The following is a 6248-nucleotide window of genomic DNA, read 5'->3' on the forward strand; positions in this document are numbered from 1 at the left end:
TTCCTCCTTGAAAAAAATGGGATGTGGCCAGAGTAGAGGAACAGGCCACCAGAGCTACGCACGGGAAGGCTGAATGTCAGTGTGGCCAGGCTTGCAGCTTCTTGCCCCTCTCAAGTTGGCCACCAGCACTGAGAAGAAGGTTTCATTTACAACACATCCACTCACATTCTCATTCTTTAATCTCTAAAACTTAATTTGTTAAATGAAAATTAAACTTTTGTCTTCTACTGTTATGATAAATTCCACATCCTAGTTCTAACAACCACCAAAAAACTCAGGGACTTGAGAAGAATCACTTACATTCTTCACAGCCAACTCAAGTCAAGCTATAGTACAGAACAAGACATTAGAAAGCACAACTTTTGTTTTACAAGTCTGTGCACGGCTCTGGATTAGATTTATCTCCCTCTTGCTCAAACCACTTGACAGGACTGATGGCTTTCATCAACCCTACCAACAAAACCCAAAAAAGACATCCGGAACTCACATTCCTGAGGTGCCTTTGGGAGAGTCTGGACTGACGAATTTTATAAAGGTCGGCAGGAAAAAAGCCAAACGTTATTTTCACTCTTGTGGTTTAAATCATGTACTTTAATGCCATGTTAGCATGCTTGTAGGCTTATGTCATGATCGAACAGTATGCAGTATGCATTTCTCTCAGCTGGTTGTGTAAAATTCTTTTAGCAGACATTAAATAATAAAACATGTAGAAATTGTTTTTCTGTAGCTCACATACTTAAGTTCTTTTGTTTGCTTTGAGAGAGAGAGAGAGAGAGAGAGAGAGAGAGAGAGAGAGGGGAAGGGAGAGGGATAGAGAGATAGAAACATCAATGAGAGAGAAACATCATCAATCAGCTGCCTCCTGCACACTCCATACTGGAGATTGAGCCCCTAAGCCAGGCATGTGCCCTGACTGGGAATTGAACTGTGACCTCTTGGTTCATGGGTTGACGCTCAACCACTGAGCCACACCAGACAGGGCTCACGTCCTTAAGTTCTATCAGCCCAGAATTATTCATTCAATAAATGATTACTAAGCTCCTATGTATCCCAAAGCACTATGAGGAGTTTAAAGCTGTCCTGGGTCCTCCCAGGATTCCACAATCAGAAAGAAAATGAGCTAGTACCCAGGCACGAGCCCCTTTGTGAGAGGGGCCATAAAGGCAAAGGGAGCTAACAGTTAAAGGAGCGTCCAGGCAGTGTCTGGCCATAGGGCAACCCAAGCCAGGAATGGTGGGAATAAATAAAATCTACAGAAAAACCCCCACTTAAATTTATTTAATAGGTAAAACCTTTTCATTTAAATTAATTTAATAGGTAAAATGATTAATAGGTAAATCTCCCTCCATCAGCCTTAACCACTCCTACTAGTAAGCCTAAAACTGACTTATTAGGCAGAGGGAAGAGGGACTATTGTTTTATCAAAAGTTAGTTGAGGGGCAGGGACCAAACACCAACTGAGGAAGAAGAGAATGTGCAAAAAGGAGAGAACCTTGGTTGGGAAGTCTAGACACAGTGCTTACCTGGCCTACAGGTCGCAGACAGAAAGACTTACATGCCACGGGAAAGACAGACCAAAACTATCATTAAGGTTTGTGAAAGTCCCGAGGCACAAAACTAAGTTTCATTAATTTTGTCCTCATTTGTTAAAACACACACACATGCTACATTTTTAGGAAATGAATAAATATTTCCAAAATTTGTTTTGTTTCTTACAACCTTAGAAACAAAATATTTTAATTTTCTTTATATTTTCAATGATGAATTCCACAATTTCTTCTCCAAAAGGAGTACAGCATTTTATTTTATGGAGGGTTAAATAAAAAAAAGACAACTTTCATGATATCACGCGATGGGCTACTAGTCATAAATAATGTTGCTAAAAACATTTGTGTACAAGTTTTGTATGGACATATTTCATTTCTTTTGCCTATACACCTAGGAGTGGAATTGCTGGGCCATATGGTAACTATGTTTAGCATTTTGAGAAAGTGCCAAATTGTATTCCAAAGTGGCTGTACCATTTTGCATTCCCACCAGCAGTATATGAGAGTTTCCATTTTTTCCACATCTTTGCCAACATCCTATATAATAAAAGCCCAGCGACTGAAGCAGCGGAATGACCAGAATGACCAGAGACCAGAAGGACCGCAGCCCCTTGCCCCAGCTGGCTCCGCCCCCCAGCAGGAACCTACCCACCCTAATCAGGGGCGTGGCTGGCCTGTAAACACCCCCCCCCGGCCCCTCGCCCTGGTTGGCCCCACCCCCCAGTGGGGACCTCCACCCTGCTTGGGGGCATGGCCGGCCTGCAAACCCCCCGTGGCTCCTCGTCCCTACTGTCCCACTCCCCAGCAGGGACCCCCACTCCGATAGGGGTAGTGGCCAGCCTGCAAATCCCCAGCGGCTCTCGCCCCGCTGGCCCCACCCCCCAGTGAGGACCCCCACTCCAATCCGGGGCCCCCATCAGGGCAGGCCGGCTGGCCCCCACCTGTGCACTGGACCTCTATCCTATATAATAAAAGGGTAATATTCAAATTGACCTAACAGCAGCACGACCAGAATGCCTGCTCGACCAGTCACTATGAGGCACACTGACCACCTCTTGGTCTTTTACCCTGGCCGGCAGGCTCCGATCACCTGATGGCAAACAGGGAACTGGGGGTGGGTGGCAGAGGGGGGCAGGGCCAGTTTCAGGCAACCGGAGAAGATGGCCCTGATCGCAGGCCAGACCTAGGGACTGTACCCATGCACAAATTTTGTGCGCTGGGCCTCTAGTCTATTATAGACTTTTTTTTTTATTACAATCACCTTAGTTGATGTGAAGTGTAACAGCATGTAGTTTTTATTTGCATGTTCATGATACTAATAATGTTGAGCATTTTTTTTCAAGTGTTATTGGCCATTGTATATCTTCTTTAGAGAAATTTCCATTTAAGTCCTTTGTCCATTTTTAATCAGCTTATTTGGGGGGTTTTGTTGTTGTTATCGTTGAGTTGTTCTTTATATATTCTGGATACAAGACACTTATATGAATTGCAAATATTTCCTCCCGTTGTCTTTTCACTGTCTTTATCGTGTCCTTTGAAGCTCAGTTTTTAATTTTGATGTTGCTAAAAGATTTTTAAATTCTTGCTATGCATAGTAGAGGGGAGGTAAAATTAAGATGGGGACATATTTGTACATTCATGTTCACAATAGCCAAAGTGTCCATTGTCTAATGAATGGATAAATAAAATGAGGTATGTACATTCACTGGAATATTACCCAGCCTTCAAAAGGAGGGAGATTCTGACACATGCTACAACATGGATGGATCTGAGGACATTACTCTAGGTGAGATGAGGCAGCCACAGAAAGACAAATGCTGTATGATTCCACTTATATAAAATACCTACAGTAGAGACAGAAAGAAGAATGGTGATTACCAGGAGCTGGGTGAGGGAGATGGGGAGTTATTGCTTAATAGGGACAGAGTTTCTGTTCTGGAAGATGCACAGAGTTCTGGAGACAGATGGTGGTGATGGGGGCACAACAATGTACTTAATGCTACTGAACTGCACACTTTACAATAGCTTTTATTTGAAAATACTGTTTTAAATCCTGACTTTAAAATAGTTAAGCTAGTTAACTATAAAATAAGAAAAAGATGAGGGCAGCAGTTAGTTCCCTGTTTTGGGGCTTCAGGTTCTTCACTTTGCTCTTTCCTGCCAACTTCTACAACAAAAGGTAAAACGGGCCAAAAACACGAAAAGTGAAAATGTTGAACAATCCAAGAACAAGCAGCCTTCTGAGTTAAATGAGTCAGCAAATGTGAAAATAAATTCCTTTTGTTGATCCCCATATTTGAAGAGGATCTGGACTATGTGAGGACCATGCTGAATTCTAGGGGTTCAAAGAAGGAGCCTCTACCCTAGAGGAGTTTTCAGGTTAGGAAAGTATTTTCAATCCCATCAATGAGGAATCTGTAAAGGTTGGATTGATCAACACTGCACTCAGAGTCTGACTATACCCAGGGAAGGTCGGGCTTCTCCCCTCATCGGACACAATCACACATCTTTTCAACACTAGGAAAAGCCGAAATCTCTTATTCACCCGTTAAATATAAAAGAATATGATTGTGCGATTTGGAATCCAGAGAGTCATTTTTCTGAATGAATTCATGCACATGCCTGTTCACAACGCTCTCATTTTTCCTGAATGCACGGGAGATCGCTGCAGGTGAACAGCCTGCAAGTACAGTCACGCTGTGCACTCGTCAGCAGCAGAGCTGGCCTGCTGAGAACTACGAGGAAATGCCACATGTGACGAAAGTCTGAATTACCTACCAAATCGAACCTTCGAAAATTACAGACACACTTTACTGAGACAAGACTATACCAGAATAAGAAAAAGTTCTAGAAGAGGGATTACTTAGAATAATCTATGCCAGAGAACTTTCATAAAACAACAGAAACACCTTTTGAACACTCACACAAGTTCACTTAATAATTCAGTAAATATTTATTAAGTATCTATATGCCAGGCTTCGTGCTAGGTTCTAGCGGTAAAATAATGAGACCCAAACCTCCATGACCTTCCCCAGGATGTTGGTGTCTCTCATGGGAGACAATGAGCAGCATGCTCAAAACACGCTGTGGTAGAAGACGCATAAGGTGCCATGGAGGCAACAGGACTATGGAATGGCAGGGAGACATCAAAGAAGGCTTGCGGGAGGAGTGGAGACTGAGGGTGCATAGAAGTAACCAGCCAAAGAAGGTACAGAGAGAGCCAGTGTTCCTGAGAGAAAGAACCGCATTTACAAAGGGATGGCTACCTGCATAAGTAAGACATTGGGCTCTGGAGTCAGGAAGATCCAGGATAGAATCCCACTCCACTTGTTAGATAAGTGACTCTGCAAGTTAATTAATCTTTTCCAGTCTCAATTTTCTTATCTGTAAAATGGGGATAGCAATGGTACCTCCTCATAGGGTATTGAATGAGATAAGCACATTAGAGGAGCTCAAGAAACATAGCAATTACCATCGAGATGATTTTTTATCAGAAAGGAGCAAAATAAGAAAATAACTGAGAAAAGCTTTTGATCCTTGCAGTTTGCTTTTACCTTGGTCTCATCATTCAGCCCAACCACGAAGTATTCATGTCTAACAAATGATAAGGTCTGAGACACTTAAATTGTTGATGTAGCCTCTTCTATATGAGCACATATGTCATCAGTTAGGGTTAGATTCAGCTGTGAGTGACAGAGACCCAAAATAATGATTTAAACAAAATAAAAATGCATTTCTTTTGTATGTGGAAGTCCAGATGCAGGCAGCACAGGGCCGCGTGTGATAGTTCTGGCCAATAAAGTCCTCACGGAACCAAAAGCTTCTACATCACTGTCCTACAGCCCCTGAGCATGGGCCTTGTCCTCAGGACCAATGTGGTGGTGAGAGCTCTGGTCAGCATAGCTGTGCTCCAGGCAGAAGGTGGTAGGAGAAATAAACAAGAAAGGGCAAAGGGCACCAGTTTTTGTCCAAAGGATCCTGGAAGCTACCAAACAACATTCCACCAGCAAAAACTAATCACCTGGCCTCCTCTGGTTGCATAGGAGTCTGGGAAATGTAGTCTTTATTCTGGATGGCTGTGTACACAACTAAAACTGTGGGTTCCGAAAAAAAGAGAATAAACGTCGCTGCCACAACATTCAATATGCTATTCAAAATATAATAAATGGGTATTTCAAAAGGGGAGCACACTGACGTCATCACTCAGTGCTAAGTGTGAGAAGTTTGCAGAACTCTAGCTGCAAAGGTTGACAAGAAGATCGGGAGAACCAAGTGAGCCACAAAGTGATAAAAAAGCCGTGATTAATGGCGTGGAGATAACTAGCTTATCAACAGCTCTTTTCATCTCCTTTATGGACAAGAATATGAAAGAAAGTTAACTGATGTTTTTAGAAAGTAATACAACGGTAAATAAAGATGGGTATATATTCTTTGAAACAGTAAACCCATTTCTTGCATTTTCTACAACAATGAAACAAATACGTTTTGGAGAATATTCAGTGAGAAAAATTAACAGATACTGAACTGTATAGTAGAACTGAATCACTATACAAAATTCTGTATTTTATATAGCCATTAAAATGAATACCACGCACAAGCAAAAACTGAATCCTATGAAGTGAGCAGAAATTTTTAATGATTATAATCAGATGTACATTAAGTATACATAAATGAGGACATAAATTTAAGTTTTAAAAATTG

This window comes from Myotis lucifugus, unplaced genomic scaffold, assembly GCF_000147115.1.
Source record: "Myotis lucifugus unplaced genomic scaffold, Myoluc2.0 scaffold_167, whole genome shotgun sequence".
Lineage (NCBI taxonomy): Eukaryota > Metazoa > Chordata > Mammalia > Chiroptera > Vespertilionidae > Myotis > Myotis lucifugus.